Genomic DNA, 21559 nt, shown 5'->3' with positions numbered 1-21559 from the left:
CGATCAGAGATTGAACCTGTAACCTTGGTATACCTGGGCAGTGCTCTAACAAACTGAGGTAACCCAGCCAGTGCCAGAAAACTTTTAATCATGTATTTTTCTCCTTTAAAAAATTAACCTTAATTTTTAACAATTTTGAGAAGAAAATACATGATTTCAACTTCTACTCTAATACTAACAAATATAAACTCTACACTATCTTGAAGTATTGTCATTTGCAAGGTTTATAGAGGTTATTAAGAAACACAGAATAATTGCTAACAAATTATACAAAGTAAGATGAAAAGTACTCATTCACACCTCTCCAATTACTATTGCAAGCATGTCTGAGATTGTTCTTTGAGGATATTATATACTTTACTAAAATATGATCTTTATGCATAGAAGGTAGCAATAGACCCACATAATTTATTTCACTTTGAACTATATGTATATATTCTTTTTTTTACACAAAAAGGTGAGATTACATTAGAAAATTCAAGATGAAGACAAAACTTGACATAATTATCTATATTAATAAAAACAGATATTTTTAAACACAAAAGAGTATACAGGGTTAATTAATAGAATGCTTGTTTTTTTAGCCCTGGCTGGTATTGGTATAGCTCAATGGACTGAACATGGGCTTGTGAACCAAAGGGTCACAGTTTGATTCCCAGTCAGGGCACATACCTAGATTGTAGGCCAGCTCCCCAGCAAGGGAGTCATGAGAGGTAACTACGCATTGATGTTTCTCTGTTTCTTTCCCTCCCTTTCTCCTCCCCTTCCTCTCTCTCTCTCTCTAAAAAGCTTGTTTTCAGCTACTTACATTCTGAAGCATTTTATCCATACTAAATATAAATAAATGTATACCTGTAAAAAAGATTAAATGTAGACAAATAAAAATTAAATAATTTTTCTAGTTCCCTTTGTGATTAATATGAATCTCAATTAACTAGAACAAAAAAAAAACTGAGAACCTGAATTGGCAATTAACATTAATCAAACACACCAGAAAATTAACTATACTAAGTTGATTTTCTTAATGTCCACTGAAATAATATGAAATGTCCAATACATTCATCTTTGCTCATACAATTTCTTTGAACTAAAATATGGTCACTTCCTGCTGTCTTTTTTCTGGCCTCTCATCTTCCACCTTTTTTAATGCTCAGCTCAACTCTATGAAAAACTATTCCTGGCTATTCAATATATACTGACCTTGTCTCTCCAAACTTTCCAACCTTCCACCATGACACTCTTTGTACCACTTACAATGCAACTAATAGCTATAAAAATATAAATACCAACAACCAAACTAATGAGTTCTATATAATAACACAGACATGATTTGATGTTAAGAAAGACAATGTTAATTTTCTGAATTTTCTCTGTAAGCAAATGTGACAAGTTATAAACACACAAAAAGTTACAAGTTCAAGTGCTCTAAATTTAGAAAGCTATCCTTAGGGTTGTTTTAAATTTTCATGTGTTTCTTTCAGTTGAGTGTTTTTTATGGTATATTTGTTCAATGTTACTTTGAATGGACTACTTTGAAAAGACTACCAAAATCTGTATTAGTTTTCTAAGGCTAGAGTACAAACTGTCACCTTAACACAACAGGTTTATTTTGTCAGAGCTGGGGAGGCCAGGGGTCTGAACTCAAAGTGTCAGCAGGGCCATACTCCCCATGAAGGCTGTAGGACAGAATGCTTCTTTGTCTTTTCTAGCTTCTGATAGTTTCTGGAAATCCTGGGCATCTTCTGGTTTACATCACTCTTACCTCTGTCTCTGTTGCCACACTGCCATCTTCTCTGTATGCTCCTATATCTCTATGTCCAAATCTTCTTCCCCTTTCTTTTATGAAGACACAAGTCACTGGATTAGGGCTCACTCTAATGAAATATGACTGCATTTTAATATGATTTAACTTGATTACATCTTGTAAAGACCTCATTTCCAAATAAGGTCCTATTTATGAGCACTGGGAATTAAGACTAGAACATAAATTTCTAGGGACACAATTCAACCCACCTACTTTCTGCCCCCTAAATCCATGTCCTTTCCACCTGCAAAATGCTTTCATGACATCATGACATTCTTCAAAGTTAACCCATTCCAGTATCAACTCTAAGTTCAAAATCTCATCTTCAAAATCATCTAAATCAGGTATGGGTAAGAGGGTGAGACTCATCCTGGAGAAAATTTCATCTTTATCTGTGGAGATGTGAAGTTGGAAATGAGTTATCTCCTTCCAAAATATAATGTACAGGCCTTGGATAGACATTGCCATTTCAGGAGGCAAAACTGGAAGAAAAGGGGGTCACATCCCAGGTAAACTCAAAACTCAATAAGGCAAATTCCATTAGGCTTCCAGGTCTCAGAGAAACTCTCTGTGGCTTGATGGTCCCACTTCTCAACCCTCAACAGTGATGGCCTTGCTCTCTGGGTTTGTGGTGATGGAATAGTCACAGAGAAAAACAGTTAGCTTGAATATACTTTTAAACAAAATCATTTCAGACAAAATGATTGAACAACAGATCATTATTAAATTCCATATTTATCTTATGAAATATTAAGAATAGTATACATTCTTGTTTAATTTTTTATTTATTGTTTTTAAAAAAGACACATTTATTCAGCATCAGGACCAGATATTCCATTTAGCAACCAACAGCATGGGTGCAAAAAAAAATAAAGCTACATTAAAAACCCTTTGTTAGAATGCTTTACACTTTCCACAGAACGGAAACTAAAATAAACTGTTACACAATTAATCACAAACATGGTCCTCGAGTTTTTTGCCCATTCACATGAATATTGTCTAAAACATGTCTTCTTTATAGTAGCTAGGCCCTGCCACCACTGTGCTTGGCTGAATTCACAAATCTGTTGTAACCTGTAGCCTCCCTGTCAGTTCTCTGGCTCTGCTCTCCTCTCCTGCTAAGGCTTTGTTTCCCAGCAGTAGTTAACACTTTCTGCCACCACCTTAGCTGCTGCTGCTGCTGCTGCTGCTGCTGCTGGAACTGCCGTAGCCACCTTGGTTCTGTGGTTTGGCAAACTACTGGCCTCTACCTATGAGAACCAAAGCTTCTGTCTCCAAATTTTCTTCCTTTCATGGGTCCAAAACTTGAAGATTGTTGTGATTGCTAAAATCATTGTAGCTTCTACCACCTCAAAAATTGCTTCCATCATTACAAAACCCATTACAGACATCCCCACTGCCACCATATCCACCACCACCACGGCTGCCATCAAGGCCACCTCGAGCACTAAAGTTTCCTCCACAACCAAAGTTGTCATTACCACCAAAAACACCTCCACGACCATGTCCGAAGTTCCCAGAACTACTTCAACCTCTTTGGCTGGATGAAGCACTAGCCATCTCTTGCTTAGATAGGGCTTTCTTTACTTCACATTTGTGACCATTTACATTCTTCTTTTTTTAATCCTCACCTGAGGATATATTCATTGATTTTATAGAAAGATGAAGGTAGAGAGAGAGAAACATTGATATGGTAGAGAAACACAGATTGGTTGCCTCCTGTACCTGCCATGATCAGGTTTTAGACGCACAGCCTAGGAATGCACCCTGACCAGGGATCGTACCCACAACCTTTTGGTGCATGGGACAACACAGCAACCAACTGAGCCATCGGGCCAGGCCAGGGCAATGATGCCCACTCATATAGATGAGGGTGATCTTCTTCATGTAGGCTACAAATTCAAATGCTAATCTTTTCCAGAAACATTCTCATAGACACACCCATAAAGAATGTTTTACCAACTATCTGGATATTCCTTAGTCCAATCATATTGACACATAAAATGAAAAATGTGAAAATGATGTACATAAATTTAAGAACTGAGTAAGAGTTTACCTTTGAGTTGGTAGAGATAAAGAGAGATGAGTCATAAATGCAGGAAAATTTAGAGAATGTGTAGGCTGTTTCTTTTGTTTTCAAATAAGTGTACAGGTTGATGGACAGGATTCAATAGATGTTTATTCTTATATTCCAGTGTACCCCCACTGGGTTGTGAGCACCTGCTAGTAGGGCCCCTCTTCAACTGCACTGTCTCAACAATCAGAATAGTATCCATCAGTGGAATTTCAATGAGTGTATGAAAGCATGAAAAAGAAAAAGAAAGAGAAAACATAGAGACAGAGAGGGAAACAGAGAAAGTGAAAAAGGGGGAAGGAAGGAAGGAAGGAAGGAAGGAAGGAAGGAAGGAAGGAAGGAAGGAAGGAAGGAAGGAAGGAAGGGGGTATGGTTGAATTTGACATAAGATATTCAAGAAGGCCTTTGAAGTGTAGAGAACAATTCTCCCTTTAGATAGACAGTAAAAGGGATAGGTTAGTAGAAATACATGTAGGTTAGTCAAGTTGTAGATGGTGACTGAGCATAGGGTTATTTCCTTGGTGAACTAAAAGGCTGGGCTGCATAGTGGTGTAGGATGGGAAGGAGTGAAAGGTTTGAAATAGTTACAGAAGAGCTATAAAAGAAAATGCACAGAGGAAAGGGGTAGGATTGACAGGCAGTATTGGGAAAACCTAGAGGAAATCTGTGATCATGAAATATGTAAGAAATTAAACAGATTGATACAATGTTAACAGCATTGACAATTAAATTGTTACTATTTAAGTGATCTGTCTGTGACCTTTGAATAAGAAATAATTCAGATACAATGATTGTTTCTGATATGTGACCATAGTTTATATTTGTAATCCATGCACTGTTTGCAACTCTGCATCTCACTTGTCTTCATTCAGATAGTTATCTTGGTATGTCCTCCCTTTCCAGGATGAAAACTACAAACAAACAATTTTACATTTTACTCATGTAAGTAACTAAAGGCCCGCGTACATAGCTGCTGTTGTGGCACCAGTGCAGCAAGCAGCCATCTGGTTGTTCTGCACTGAGCATGCCTCCAAAAATGAAGTGTCCAGAATCTGGAGCAATTGGCTAAGATGTACCCAAAATAGCTTAGCTGTGGTCTTCTCATCTTCTAATTCTTAAGTCTACTAGTCTTCATGAGCCACTTTGGGACTCATAAAAATCTAATAACTATGGTGAAATTCTTGAGAATTTTGCTACTTTAAGAATCAATTTCTTTTAATTTCTGGGTTTAGTTTAGTTTAGTTTTGTTTTGTTTTGTTTTTGATGCCTCTGAGTTCTTCATACCAACAGCTGATCACTCCATGCTATGACTCAGACCACAAGGCTGACCAATGCTGGGAACCACCAGGATCGATGTGGAATAAAATATTTAAGATGTTAGCTGTTTATATTGAACAAGTTAGCACTTAACACTATACATTTATTTTATTAATGAAGACTTACAATTGTTTTTTAAATCCTGCATAGAAACTAGCTAAAAACAAATTAAAATTTCCAAGTACTTTTATTGAGTCAATAAATTTCAGTATTGTTCATAAAGAGCATACTGCTTTTGATTCAGGATTACTCTGCTTTACTACTTGTTGCTGCATAAATACCTCACATTATATTACACATTTATTTATACATGATAATAACCCTTAACCTGTCATTAAATACAAAACTCTTGTACAGCAGATCACCTTGACCTAGCTGGTGTGGCTCCGTGGACTGAATGCCAGCCTGCAAACTGAAAGGTCACCAGTTTGATTCCCAGTCAGGGCACAAGCCTGGATTGCAGGCCAGGTCCCCAGTTGAGGGAGAGTGCAAGGGGCAACTGATTGATGTTTTTCTCGCACATCAATGTTTCTCTCCCCTTCCTTCTCCCTCCTTTTCCCTACTCTCTAAAAATAAATAAATAAAATCTCTAAAAAAACCTTCCTCATCTTTATTACTCAGACATAAAATCAGATTGCTTAAATACGTAAGCCTGCAAATGGTTATTGAATTAAATTTAATAATAAAGTCACTAACTGCTCTAGGCCAGCCACTGTGTTACAGGTGAAGGATGTAGAAAGAAAGAAATACCTTCCCAAACCATATGTCAAAACAGGCAAAACAGGATGTGGTGAATAAAGCTAGATAGAGATGGATGAGAAATTACAGAAGAAGGGTCAAAGATGTCATGAAGGACAAAATGGAATCTGTACTGGCTTTTGTAGAGCAAAAAGCCATTTACCTCTCAAGCAAGAGGTAGTGGACATTACAGACAAAGTGATCAGCATATGCCAAGATGCAGAAAGGCGAGAGAGCGTGAGCAGGGGCGCTATGGGAGAGATTCGCTGGACTGTGATTAAGGCACACAAAGCAAGAGAAGGTAAGTGGAGGCAATATTCAATGAAAGTGAAGGGTAAGTAAGATATGATTATAAATGGCTGTAATGAGTCATGCTGAATGATAAGCTGGTGCAGTACTGAGTCACCTAAATTCTCAGTAGAGGGAGACAGGTATGTATTAGTGTTTTATTTAATTTGGCATTAAAATCTGGAAGTTCCCATCAAAGTTTTATAACAGTAAACCAGTTTAGACCAGAGATATTAGATTTTCTAAGACATTGATACACTTTATTTAAAATAAAATATTGCATAAATAAGAGGGACAAATAAAATTCTGGTTCACAAAACTAATAAGAGCACATGACAATAACCATGTAATATTTCATGAATGAGATTATTTCTTTTCTCATAATTCAACATTAAATGTGTGTAGCATATACTTTCCTTCAAATACTATGTATTTTTCCAGAAAATGTCTGTATTATACTATTGAAAACTTACTATAAATCTCACTTAGACAAACTGAAATAAAAGTGCCTAGAATTTTAAGATCTATGCGGAGAAATGCTTAGAACTTCGGGCTGACCCTAGAGGAAGACCTGGCACTATCCCTGGGTAGTGGTCTATTTATAGAACCACTCTTTGGGGTCATGATCCCAAACAATTGCTACTGTCATAACCCACTGGCTGCTTTATGTGTGGTTTAGCAATTGTACATAAATTGAATCTTTACAAATTAAATTATTATAAATGAAACAGGGGCTATTATTGGGGATCTTTTGGTAGATTGATAAAGCAGTTCACAAAATAATTACCTGCTATTTCACATTTTTCCTACAACCACACTTCCCCCCCCCCACCTCAAATTTGGATATCTTGAGTCTGAGCTCAACCAGAGGTCCTATTAATCATGACAAGATTGCTACATAAACAGTCTTGACATCATGCAAGATTATTAGCCAATATTTCAAAGAAATACAAGGTATTCTTTAGAAACAAAAAAATTCCTTACAATTTTTTTGAATAGAGTATATTAAGCATATTAGCAAAAGGATAGAACATATCTTTAAACAAAATATAAAAACCATCTAAGTGAGTGTTTGGAGGTCAAAATAAAAGGTTGGCATGAAAAAAATACTTTTTATTCACAAGAATTGTTAGAGCAGTGCTTTTCAAATATTCATGTGCAGAAAAATCACCTGGGGGCATATAAAAGCAAAGGCCCAGGGTGGGGTCGGAGATTCTAAAGTCTGGCACGCTCTAAAATAGAGCTGATTCTGCTGGTCTGAAGACCACTCATTAGGCAGCAAAGTAGGAGAGATTCTGTTTAGCCTTGGACTAGGACTAGGAAGTCTTTGGAAATAAACAGTTTATTTCCACAGTTATTCAAGAAAAAAATACAGTTTTCAAAATCAAAACATCATGAAAACAAAAAGGCTGATTCTGATATTAAAAAACCGTCTTTAAAAATAAAGTACTTTATTAGCTACTGTGAGATTTCTTTGGGCTACACAGAATGTACAAAGCAGTCATAATCAAATTAAGCACAAATACTTTTTAAAAGAAGACATTTTTGTCTTCTTAGAAAAACAGTAAATGAAGGAGTAGGGAAACAAGAGTCATAATTTTGTAAAGAGTGTAATGCAATCATCCTGCTCCTGTGCTCTTATTTTCAGTGTTCTTCACATTAATGGCAAAGCCGCAAGGAAAAGAGAGCCAAGCACAGTGATGTGCCGGCAGATTCAACATCTGAGAATTCCTAGTAAGTGTCTGATTTCATTTGCATTCACCAAACATACTTCCAGAAAGAGCAAAGAATTGTAATACTTTATGAAATTAAATCTATAAACTACTCCGGATTCAATCTAGTCAATCCGTAAATTAAAGTGATAAACAGCAAATTTTGAAGAAAATAGCAGTGCTGGTGAACACTCACTCGGAGGCCACCTTAATCCTTTACCAAAGCAGGAGTTGGGCAGCGATGCATAGATGCTCAGAACTGAGATGGGTAGCAATGCTCAACTTCCATCAGCTTTCACTCCTGAGAGTAGATTTATTTTTATAGGTGTTATAACAGATCACCTTCTCATTTAACTTCCCCAAATGCATGCAAGCAATGGACCTTAATGCTTTAAGAACATGTCATTAAATTGATTTTTAAGCTCAGATTGCTTTTCATAGTTATCAGGGTCTAGGGCAAGTAGTTTGTTCACCTGCAGAGAAAATAAAAGGAAGGGATAAAAATAAGTAAAAAGTGAAGGAGGCCCACAAAGACAGAAGAATCAAAACCTGTGTTCTATTATAGATCACTGAAGGACCATCCTGTCCTTTGTCTAGGCTGAGTTGGGATGCAGACAGTAAACTGTTCTGAGAGGATCAAGACATATGATAGCTCATTTACTAAAAAACTCTTTTAGACTTTGCATAGAATTATTAGAATTGTAAGATTCCTTAGAGGACATGGAGCTCCCCTTATTCAACTTTCCGATAAGAGCACAATATTTAGAAATATATGACAGTCACCATCAAAACATCCCTTTTCCGTCAGTACTACCCTCAGCATGGGGCACAGACCGGAAGCTCACAAAGCACACACCAGCTTGCTCTCTTTCTCTCTCTCTTTCTCTCTCTCTCTCTCTCTCTCTCTCACACACACACACACACACACACACACACACACACACACATCTCAGCACCCAGAAAACTTACATGGTTCTAAAATTATTTCAATACTGTTTAAAATTAATAGATTTCATGTAAGAAATTTCCATCACCCTTAAATTATTCTAAATATATCCTAATATGAATGACATATTAATAATTACTAGCTCCCTTTAATACCAAATAAATTTTTAAACATAATTTATGAGCAGAAAAAATTAATGTTTTCATAATCTTCATTGAATTTCTCAGTATTGTTATTTTTTAAAGAAATCTTAGGGTTACTAAATTTGCTTTAAAAGCTTTTGTGCTCAGGATGAGCTATTTATTTTAGAAGTATATTTTCAGAATGTTATCTTGAATAATAATTCAAACTGTTACTTTGTACAATTACTTTAACTCTACACTTACACAAATGTAAGCACATTTTCAAGGTTTAGGAGAAATTTCCAATTTGCTCTTGATCCATATTTGTCATAATCACAGAATTTTGAAATTGGGAAAAAAGTTTATATATCTTACAGATGTGTAGTTTTTGTTATTTGAAATTATAAGCTTGAAAACCTTGATATTCTGAGGCTTATTTTAAACAATAAGTCTAGATTCAGTTTTAGAAATAAGAAATAACAATGACCAGGGAAAGGGGGACAAATAAGGGGACCGTGGATTTTGGGAGCAGTTAAAATACTCTTGTCTGAAACCATGATTGATGCATGTCCATATACATTTCTTCAACCCCATAGAATGTGCAATGCCAAGGGTGAACCCTGAAGTAAACTATGGACTTTGGGTGATTATGAAATGTCAAGTTATGTTCATCAGTTGTCACAAAGATACCACATTGGCAGAGGACATTGGTAATGGGTGAGGCTGTGTATGTGTGGGCACATGTGGAATAGGGGCATCTGTACCTTTCCTTTAATTTTGCTGTGAACCAAAAATTGGTCTTAAAAAATAAAGTTTAGAAAATGAGCAAAAATATCATCTAATTCAATATGTCAGTAAAGTAATATGACAGAAAAAGTTATTTTTTAAACAATGAGATATAACATAAGATATTGACCTTGGTGTAAAACCTGATTTTGCTTTGAAACACTATATTAAAATTTTGATAGGTCACTGAAAATCTGATTGAAGTTTAATGCTTACTTGACCTTGCGAAGTGTATAGCCTCAACTATTTGTATGGGAGTTTTTGTTGAATGAACAACATTCATTGATTTCTCATTAACCATTTAATTCAGTATGACTTGAAAACATTATATGTATTTACCAGTTATAATAGTTATAAAATTGGGCATATTAAGAAGCATGGTGACTTTCTGCTAGATAGAAATAGAAAAATTTACAAAATACAATCAGTCTGAAGCTTAACAAATCTTTTAATCTTTTTAGGATTAAGTGTGTTATTGATTCTGAAGAAGCATTTCCAGGAGTTAATATTTTGGCATTCTTGGTCAGGGAAGAGGAAAGAAGTATGTGCACTACTCATTAGTCTAGTGTTCAAGCCAAATTAATGAAAATGCCAGGATGCCTGAAGTATCTGTCCTGCTGATTAAGAAGTATGATTAGAATGAAGAAGCAGCTGAACCTAGGAGATGAGAGCAGATATGTGCTAGTTTGGTGATCTTCAAGACTAAAGTATGAATAGAATTGAGCCTCAGGAAAGTTACACATTTGGTGACACAGGTTCATATTATGAAGGAGTCAGTATTGCTAGTCTAAGTCTTATGTATACCCTTGCTAACTTGTCCTGTGCTCAAATTAATAACCTGATAAAATATGCCTAACAAGAACTTGATATTCAAAATCAAATTTTAAAGTCTAGTCTGTTTTGAATTTATACCCTAAATACTGGCTTTCTACTTTTATGTGCATTGTTTTTTCCCATGTTTGCTCAACACTGCAATGAAGGCAAAATACCAGCAAAACATGGTTTGGTAATTGAAGAAAACAACTTAGTGCTTTATTAAAAATAATGTATGAAGGTGAATCAACATTGATGATTTTCCTTACAAAACAGAATACAGTATCTTTGAAAATTATGTAATCTAATACCTTATATCAAACCATTCTCAGTTTTATTTTAATAATACAAAGTACAGAAACAAAAACTAAGGCCATAGTGTAGTATTGGTAAAATAGTTTTAACATTTTTAAAATTTTATTTATTATATTGTTATTGTATTTTTCCATTTAGTCCCCTTAGAGTCCCCTCATAGTCTCCTCCACCCACAATCACCACACAGTTGTCCATGTCCACGAGTCCTTTTTCCTTTTTGCTTAGTCCCTCTATCCCTCCCCTCCCCTCTTAGTTGTCAGCTTACTCTCTACAAGTTTGTCTTTATTTTGCTTGTTAGTTCAGTTTGTCCATTAGATTCCACATATGAGCGAAATCATATAGTATTTGTCTTTCTCTGACTGGCTTATTTCACTTAGCATAATGTTCACTAGGTCCATCCATGCTATCACAAAGGGTAAAACTTTATTCTACATTACAGCCAAGTAGTATTGCATGCTGTAAATATCCCATAGTTGTTTTATCCACTCTTCTACTGATGGACACTTGGGCTGCTTCCATATCTCGGTGATTGTAATTAATGCTGCAATGATATTTCCCCCAACAAGGGGAATAAAAGAAAAAATAAATGGGACTACACCGAACTAAAAAGTTTTTGCACAGCAAGGGAAACCATGAACAAAATGAAAAATACAACCCGCAGAATGGGAGAACATATTTGCTGATACACCCAATAAGGGTTAATATGCAAAATTTATAAAGAACTTATAAAACTCAATACCCAAAACACAAACAATTAAAAAATGGGCAAAGGAACTGAATAGACACTTCTCCAAAGAGGGCATACAGATGGCTGACACACATATGAAAAGATGTTCAACATCACTAATCATCAGAGAAATGCAAATTAAAGACACAATGAGATATCACCTTACACCTGTCAGAATGGTTATCACCAATAAATGAACAAAGAAGTGCTGGTAAGGATGTGGAAAAGGGGGAGTCCTTTTGCACTATTGCTGGGTATGCCAGTTGTTGCAGCCACTGTGGAAAGCAGTATGGAAATATCTCCAACAATTAAAATGGATCTTCCTTTTGATTCAGAGATCCCACTTCTGGGAATACATCCAAAAAGATCCCAAAACACTAATTCAAAAGAACATAAGCACCCTTAGTTTTAATATTTTTAAAGTGTCTTTCCATAGTTTTCTTTCTAATTACCTTAACCCTACTTCATTAAAAACCCAGTTCAAAATTTTATCAGATCATTTCTCCTAATTTTTTTCCTTTCTTCTTTTACTCACAATTTTCTTTTTCTTTGTTAGTTTAATTATTTCTCTTGAACTAGACCTGTATTCATAAGCCTCATTGAATTTCCTAGGTTTTATTGGTTTTATGGATACCATGGCCAACCAATCATCTCTCTCTCAAGAAAACTTTCTGCTCTGTATGCATTGAAATTCTATCCGTCTCTTCCACAGTCCCCTTTGTTAGATTAAGGATGATTGCAACTTCTTTGGCTTTCCCTCTATCAAGCAGTGAATCTGTGTCCACCTTGTAACTTGTTTTGACCTATAGAAATTTAGTAAAAGAGATACTGTTTACCTTATAAAGACAGTCCTTTAGATTTCTATAACATTCACCTTCACCACATGGGAAGCTCCCTCTCATAAGTCAAATACTACATAAGACATGTGATACCCCAAGAACTCTACGATTTGAGGAAGCCCAGTTCAATCGCATAGGACCATGGGTGCTCATGGAGAAGTGTCAAGGTGCCTGACATGTGAAACTCAAGGAAGTGACATTGAAGAATACAGAGATATTTCAGCCTAATGGAGAGGACTATAAAGGAACAAAAGCAAGTGCTGAGTGAACAGGGGGAAACTTAGGTAGCAGGAAACAGACTTCAATGCTGTATCAGAGTTAATTACAGAGTAAACAAATTCTACTAAAATAACAACTAACCCAGGGTTACTCCTGATCTTATCTCCTAATAAATAACACCACTTAGTTCACATGTACTTTTTTCTAGCATTTAGAATAAAATTTATGTATTTCAATATAAAACCAATGTAATTTTTAAGAAAATTGAGACTTTAGTTTTTCTTCATAAAGTAGAACTTGTTTATATATATAAATACATAATATATAAATATATGTAAAATATATATTTTTAATTATATCTTCAAGTTCCTATTTAAGCTTATAATAATGCCCTATTGTGTTGGTAGTCATTTCCTTTCTTTTTATAAATGATAAAAGGTCCAATATTAAAATAGGTCCTTCACAATTGTATTTAATTTGTCTATATACTTATCTGTCTTCTCCATAAGACTGCAAGCTCTTCAAGAAGAACTATGTCCTATTTATTTGTGCATCCTTAAAAAAAATTTCTTTAGTTTTAGACAGAGGGGAAGGGAGGGAGAAAGAGACCAAGAGAAACATCAATGTGTGGTTACCTCTTGTGCACCCCTCACTGGGGACCTGGTCCACAACCCAGGCATGTGCCCTGACTGGGAATTGAACCAGTGACCCTTTGGTTCACAGGCCAGCACTCAATCCACTGAGCCATATCAGCCAGGGCAATTTGTGCATCTTTATTATAAAATGCAAACACAAAATTATGTCTAATTGATTAAAGTTCAATGAAAGAATTACAGGACCTTGTATAATTTATATATTGTATACTACTGACAGGCTAGTTGGTTAGCTTACAAAAAGAAATAAAATAATTTAATAATTATTAATTTTAACTATATATTCATAGTTATTCCAGGTGATTTGCAGAAATATAAAATACATGCTTTTATTTATAAAAACCTACTTTAAAATTAATCATATCCATGAAGTATGAATTTTTTAATTTAATTCACTGTAAATGACTTTAGTCATATCACTTGCTTTACATTGAAAGAAGAAATTTAAAGCAATTAATGATCTTTTATCAACCAGACAAAATTCTGAATGCATTAATTTGCAACCACACAGATATCCCTTAAGTACATCAAATAAAAGGTAAGAGTAATTTCAAATCTTCACAAACAGCTAATTAATATGTCTTGTATACACAATTGAAAGATATAAATCTTTATATTATGGAATTAAACACTATGCAGTAAGTTTACACACTTCAGGAAATACATTTTAAAAGTACTCCTAAAAGTCACTGTGGCATATGAGTTTGGACACACAGCTTCTGTAGATAGGCATTTAATTATTCTGCCTAATTATTATTTTTTTCTATAATACTTAAAAGTGTTACTTCTTTAGAATTTCTAAATGAACTTTTCCCCCAATCATTTATTTACCAAATCATTTTTATTTTGAAGTGCTTGTTTTATATATTATCTCTGAAAGTTAAATTTTATAGGTCACATTCCTAATTGGAAAGTTATATTTTGTCATAAAATATTATTATCTATTATTTGAAACTCTTCTATTTATATTTCAATGCTTAATTTAGCTGAGTTGCTTATTTTGAAAGCATTAAAATAAACACAAAAGAAATTCAGTATTATTTAGTCAACTGATATAAATAGATAATAGCCTGATTTTACTGTTTGTTTAATTTGGAGGGTAATTATCATATCCAAATGTACATAGAAGAAAAGGTAAATGTTTTTTATTTATCATGCTATATAGTGTTCAAATATCTATATTTTCATTCAAATGTTTTATGCTATTCCTTGCTGCTATATCTCCAATGCTTCTGGCCTAGGCCAAATAGTGTCTCATCAACTTAACCAACTAAAGCATAGTACCCACTGCCTCTTTTTTACTACAATATTGCATTATTTAATCAATTTTTCACTAGATTCATGAAAAAAAACACATTTGATCACTTCTTGAATGATTCTATATTACATACAGGATAAATTTTAAGGTCCCCAGTACGAAGATCTTCATAATTTGTCATTAGGCTACCTTTTCCCAGTTCATTGCTAGCTAACTACTTTTTTCCACGTGATCATACATAGTTTAAAATAAACACAATGCCTAATCCCTATTAGTCCATAGGCATTTCATTTCTTTTCATTTTCCTATATTTATTACATCTTTATAGAAGAATAATATCCCATTCCTAGTGCTGTTTTCCACTCTCTTCAAATATAAGTGTAGGTGTTGCCCCTCCATGAAGCATCCCTGATTCACCTTCCTCAAGAACTCTTAATATTCAGTATATGAAACTATAATACTGACATACAATAACATATTTTCCTCCTCAGCTATCCTATAGCACATAGAGAAAGTGATATTTGTACCAAGTGTGTGCTGGCTGCCTCTACTTGGGCTAAAGAGATTCCCACTAAAAAGTGTAGTAATATTAACATATATTTTCAAAGGCAGTTAAAACCAAAACGCTCATACACATATAAAATAAACACATCAAAAATTTTATTTAACACACTAATTAGTGGAAAAATTACTAAGATGTTATTAATGACTCAAAGGAAAATTTAAAGTACCATATACATTTAGATCCCTTAGCAAAGAAAAATAAATTTACAATTAGTTAGAAAATTGAATTTTCCCAACTTGAGGGACATCTACTGCTCTCCATTTGTGTGTCTATGAAGAAGATCACAGGCATTGTTATCTAAAAATTTAGAGAGTTGAAATAGTTCAAAGGCTATTGAAAAAGTAGATAAAGTTGAAGATAATCTGGAAGGGTACACAGATGTTCAGTAATGTATAATTTTTCTTTGCCCATTTTCAAATATTTTATTATTTTTCTGGGGTTTTAGTAAAAAGTCTTGAACAAAAGTCATATTTTACAACAAAGTATGCATTAAGAGAACAAGGTACAAGAGGAGGAAAATTCTATCCTACTAAGTGCATAAGGGATGTTTGCATTATTAACTGGGGATATATAGGTGAATTTAGAGTATTTTTGAGAAGAGTAAAATGAGAAGTTATTCGGGCACAAATAGTTGTTTGAGAACATGCTTTAGTGAATTTCTTTCTAATAGATGATGATTAATCCTAAATAATAGGTTGTTTCCATCACAAGAGGCACATTCCTCCAAGAATTTTATTCTAATCCTGAGCATTCAAGAACTTTACTCATTTTTAACACCTGACACCATTATCATCTTTTTAATAAAATCTACCCTGCCAAGTGCAAGAGAGACAGCATTCCTTCCTCCTGTGTGACCCACTTTGTCCCCACAGACACTTCTATAATAGCACAACCACTCCTTTAAATTTTTAAAAAATGTTTATTGATTTTAGAGAAAGAGGAAGGGAAAAAGAGAAAAACACCAATGTGAGAGAGAAATATCAATTGGTTGCCTCCCATTAGTACCCTGACCCCCAACCTGGGATCAAACCCTACAACTTAGGTAAGTGTCCTAACCAGTAATGGAACCCCCAACCTTTTGGTGTATGGGACAATGCTCCAACCAACTGAGCCACACTGGCAACATTCACAGATCCACCCTGTACCCCCTTATGTGTTGCCTATGTCTCCACATTCAATGCAAGCTTTTCAGAGTAGGCTCTGTGTTCAATCCATCCTTATTTTCCCTTATTCCACACATTATCACACAGGTGATTTTTTAAAGTGTTTGGTGAATATCTAAATAAAAAGAAGTATATTAAAAAAGGCAAATTCATCTTTAAACATTTTAATTGAGGACTTCTAATTTTTAAATGAGGGACTTAACATATATCAAATTAACTTAAAGCAACGATATGATATGAACCAAAGAAAATACTAAAATTAACATAAATTCATGACCTGTGTATACCTACTACTTTTTGTGTCTCTGAGGTTATCTAGGTCATTCCATAAATGCATGTTTTTTTAAAAATTTTAAGACAGTATTAATCTATAAAAATGTATACAGAAATAGTGTTTATTGTTAAGATAAGACTGAACTTGCAAACCAGTATTTATTTAGAATGCATCCCTTCTTCAGGTCTTTACTTTGTATTTTGAAGCCATCATCCTGTGCCATGCATTACAGATGGCAAAATGTGCTTGACTGCTTGACTAAAGATAAATGTGAATTGATATGCATCTACATAATTTCCTCCCAGAAGTGAAAGTATTCTGAGTGGTTCATCAATCTTGCAGAAGGGGAGCCTTAGAACCTGTCCTATTGGAAAGACCCATGCCAGCTGTACCTGGAACCGGGTCTTGTTAGAGTGACCCCTTCCAGGATTGTGAATTCCCCACCACAAATGGAAGGGCAAATAATCACCGAACCCACTGCTCAGCATTTCCCTGATATATTTATTTGAAAAACAATGCACTCTTTCTCTAAAAATCATACTTTATCTCCCCAAATGTAAGTTTGATTTTAAACTTTTTGGTGAACCTACTGTTTCAGATTATATAGGACATTTTGGTTTCATTTTTGGGACTTCTTTTATTTTTGAGTAAAGTTAGAAGAAAAATAACACATTGTATTATATATGTCATATATAATTATGTCATATATCTTAATAATACTAGGAGATAAAATATTTTCTACATTGACTTTATATCAGCTACCTGTGCTCTTATACAGCTATAAATAAAGGCTCTTATACAGCTAAAAATAAAGGTGATAAATAAAAGTTTTATAAATAAAACTGGCTTAAAGTCTTGTTAAATTTAATGTTTATTTTCTGCTCAAATTCTGCATTTGGTAGAGATTGTGAGCTAAAGTTAATTATTCAGGGAATTATTAAGACAAGTTATCTTGCATATTAATGGCTCTGGTTGCTACATCCAGAATTTACATTAAACTAAGCTCACAGGAAAAAAAATACAGCCTTTTTTTTCATAGACATTGGGAATGTGTTGCTTGAGACTGTGAAGCTGTACAGACTCTACAAATTAATATTGATGTTTAACAGAGTTGACTAACATTAATAATATGTTTAGTACATACAGCCATTGATAGAAAGGCTTTACACATCAGTACATTCTATTCTCACAATGGGTTATGGAGATGTACAGAGCACTCTTTTCTAAATGAGGAAAGCAAGGCTCAGAGCGATCAAGCATATCTTCCCAGATAAAACTGGTAGTGAATGCCCAGCCAAGTTAAGACCAAGACTGACTTTAATAATTGTACTTAAGTAGGGAGAGTTGGAAAAGGGCTTAGTACTTTGATACAAGGAAGTGCCTATAAAGCACATCATGAAAACTTTAATGTCTTTTAGGTTTTGCATATTCAAATTTGAGAAACAGCTTATGGCAATTAATACATTAATTAGAGATAGAAATGTTCAAATCAACCTTCTAATGTGAAACAAAATGGCAAACTCCAAAAAAGCAAAAATGTATAATTAAATTAAAAATAGACAAACCATATTATAAAATTATTCAGAGATTAGATGGTAAATGAAGACAATTATCAGATTAAAATGTAAAACAATGATTTAATGATTGAAAACTGCCCCTGTGTGGCTTTGATGTAGCTGGGTCAAGTGAGAAGCCCTTGAAGGGGCTTCTGTCCTTGAGTGGGCTCTAAGTAATGGTAGTCTCTTTTTTATTTCACTTTATTTACTGCTGTTCCTCTTGGACAGTGGGAACCTGTACACCCCTACATGGAAACACTAATTCAAAAGAACCGATATGCCCCGATGTTCATAGCAGCACAATTTACAATAGCCAAGTGCTGGAAGCAGCCTAGGTACCCATCAGTCAGTGAGTGGATCAAAAAACTGTGGTACATTTACACAATGGAATACTACGCAGCAGAAAGAAAGAAGGACCTCCTACCCTTCACGATGTCATGGATGGAGCTGGACAGCATTACGCTAAGTGAAGCAAGCCAAGTAGTGACAGACAAACACCATATGATCTCACCTATAAGTGGAATTTAATTAACAAAACAAGCAAGCAAGCAAAATATAACCAGATATGTTTAAATAAAGAACAAACTGACAGTAACCAGAGGAGGGGGTCAATGCAGGAAAGAGTCATCAAAGAACTTGTATAAAGGATGCATGGGCAAAGTCAAAGGTGGGGAAGGATTGAGGGTGGGAGTTGGGGCTGGGTGGGTCAGGGGGAAAAGTGGAGGCGGTAAAATGAAGACAATTGTCCTAGAACAACAATAAAAAAAGGGCGGGGGGGAGGAGGGCAGCAAAGTATCTGAACAACAACTGGCCTCCAGGAGGACTTAAGGTCGAGCTACCCATTTCTCTCTCTTTAGTTCTACATCCTGCTTCCAGAGTCAGATCTGGTGGTCAGGGGTTGTGTACCACTAAAGAGGTGAACAGTGCAAGTTTGACTCCCAGTCATGGCTAGCAGGTTGTTAATTGCAATACTGGTTTGGCCTGACGTTGGTGGGCCTGTTCCTGTAATGCTTCCTGGATCAGTGACTGAGAAGTCAGAAAAGAGATGGCATGTTTAGGTGGAGGTGGTTAAAGAAAACTTAATGAAAGGGGGGACCCTCAGAGCTGTGGGCAGAGAACACGATGGTATCATATTCCAGGAATCAGGAGGGACAGACACCTGGGGAGAGCTTGTGTAAGCTCCACTACACTTTTGGTGATAAGAACTGTTATATGGAAAGAAACTGGATAGGGAAAGGCATGGCACCTGAGCATAACCAACAGGCCTTACAGATGGGCAGAAACTACCATGGGCATGTATGTAGTGGTTGTCTGTTGGGGGTTCCTTTCTTGTTTCTCAAGAACAGGAGCATGAATGTATCCTGATCCAGGAGGTGCCCCTAGGCTGCTCTGTGTGCCAACTTAAATTTTCGATTCTCCAAAAGTCTCATTAAAGCCTTAGCCACTACCATCCAAGCCTTAGTTTTTCTTACCGAAATCTACTCCTCCAGCTTGAAAGAGAAAGAAGAAGCACTTTTGTTCAAGATGGGTGCAAAGAAACAGTACAGCTGTGTTTTATGTCAGGCACTGTGATAAGAGCTTTATATAACTTCATCTAATTGAATCCTCAGTACAGTCCTAGGAAAGGAATACTGGGGTCATCTTCATTTCACTACCAGGTAAGGAGAGAGGCTTTAAAAACAAACAAACAAGCAAACAATAAAACTGCATATGCTGGTTACCTAGGCTTTTATCAAAGCTAGCTGAAACTAAAGGTGGCTTCATATCAGCACTATTCCCCAAAAAAGATTTCAAAAATCCTTTTTACATTTTGTAGAAATTAGCTAAATGATCGAATCTATTATCTATGAAAGTGATCCATAGAATGTCTTTCTGTCTTTTCCAAAAAGACTTAAAGAAAACCCAGTAATACACACAGTTTTCATATAGCATCTTTCAGCCTTTTAAAAATTATTTATTAATTTGAGAGAGAGAGAGTTGTTGTTCTACTTCTTTGGGCATTCATTTGTTGATTCTTGTGTATGCCCTGACCAGGGGTTGAACCTGCAATCTTAGCACATGGAGATGATGCTCTAACCAGCTGAGCTACCCAGTCAAGACTCTTTCAGCCTTTTTTATATGCTCCTGACCACATTGATCCTGTGGCACATAATTGTATATCAGAGGCATAAACTTAGGTTATGATATGTAGCCAACAGAGGACAAAAATACCTAATTTATAGAACACATAAAGATAACATGTTTCCCATTGATTCACATGGAGTTCACCTTGCAGTTCATTTACACGCAAACAGCAGTACAAACACCTTCCTTCTGGAACAGCAAGGTGTTCTAATCTGAGAACAGTGGAATTCGATGCAGGTGGCCATTGAATTAGCTATTAACAGTTGATTAGGAGGATATACTTCTGAATGTTCTATTTCTTTCCAGTACAAAGAAAGGGCAATTTTAAACAGACCTCTCAGTTTCTAATGTCTGATTCCATCATACTATTTTGTGAAATAGAACTATAATTCAAACCTGTAACTTAATTGAGTTTGACGGAAAGGTACACATCACATTTTGCAAAAGAGCTTTGATTACTTTCAGTGCCTCCTCTTGGCAATAAAGCCTTGACAGCTTCCATTTCTCAAAAGTACAGCTTTATTATTTTTTCCTCAATTCTATATACTTACTTAACTTTAAAATAGTTGCAGGTAAATGGAGTTTCTTTTCTGAAAAGAGAAAATAAAGCAGGTAGGGGGAATTTTTACCTAGTTTCTCCCAATCTTCTATCACTTAAGAAACTTAAAGTAACAAATTGGTGCAATTTAAAACTTTGAATACTTTAAAATGTTTAGTTATCGCTCAGAGACTGTATCAGTTGGGGTCCAGGCAGAAAACAGATGGCAATACACTCAAGTTGGGTAAATGGAAGATTCACTCAAATTGGGTAAATTTAATAAAGATACTATTTACAAAAGAACAGGTTGTTGAGGACGATGACTATAATGAATAGTTTAGTACTCTGGGGCTGATAACAGAAGGGCCTCTCACTCAGGCCTAATGAGGCAAAGACAGAGAAATCAGAGTGCCGGAACCAGGACCTGTGGTCTTCAGTGGAGGGAAACAGTCAGCCCGAGACAGCCTCCTAGTGAAGGAGCAGGGAAAACGAGTACCCTGTCTTCTCTTCCATTCCTCCAATTTTTTGAGGGTAGTCCACTTTGGCCAAACCAGCTGGAAGCCCACTGATGCAATCCACATCAGTCAACCTAACTGAGAGCAAAATAACATGGAAAAGGGTAGAGTAGATCTAGAAAGGTCAATGGAAGACATGCAGAGGAGCTCTCTTTAAGGCAATCATTTAAATTATTGCTAGCTACTGACCTTTGCTATTAAAAGACATAAATT

At 35.3% G+C, this 21559-nt stretch overlaps 1 protein-coding gene across 1 annotated transcript in view; it reads right to left on the bottom strand.

The window, feature by feature from the left end:
* ROBO2 (roundabout guidance receptor 2) overlaps positions 1-21559 on the bottom strand; it is a 1629349-nt gene that overhangs the window by 1361736 nt on the left and 246054 nt on the right. The gene's annotated exons all lie outside the window — the stretch shown is intronic.

This window comes from Phyllostomus hastatus, unplaced genomic scaffold (assembly GCF_019186645.2).
Source record: "Phyllostomus hastatus isolate PE091 unplaced genomic scaffold, TTU_PhHast_1.1 phas_contig_86, whole genome shotgun sequence".
Classification (NCBI taxonomy): Eukaryota; Metazoa; Chordata; class Mammalia; order Chiroptera; family Phyllostomidae; genus Phyllostomus; species Phyllostomus hastatus.
This window is presented reverse-complemented; position numbering and strand designations above follow the sequence as displayed.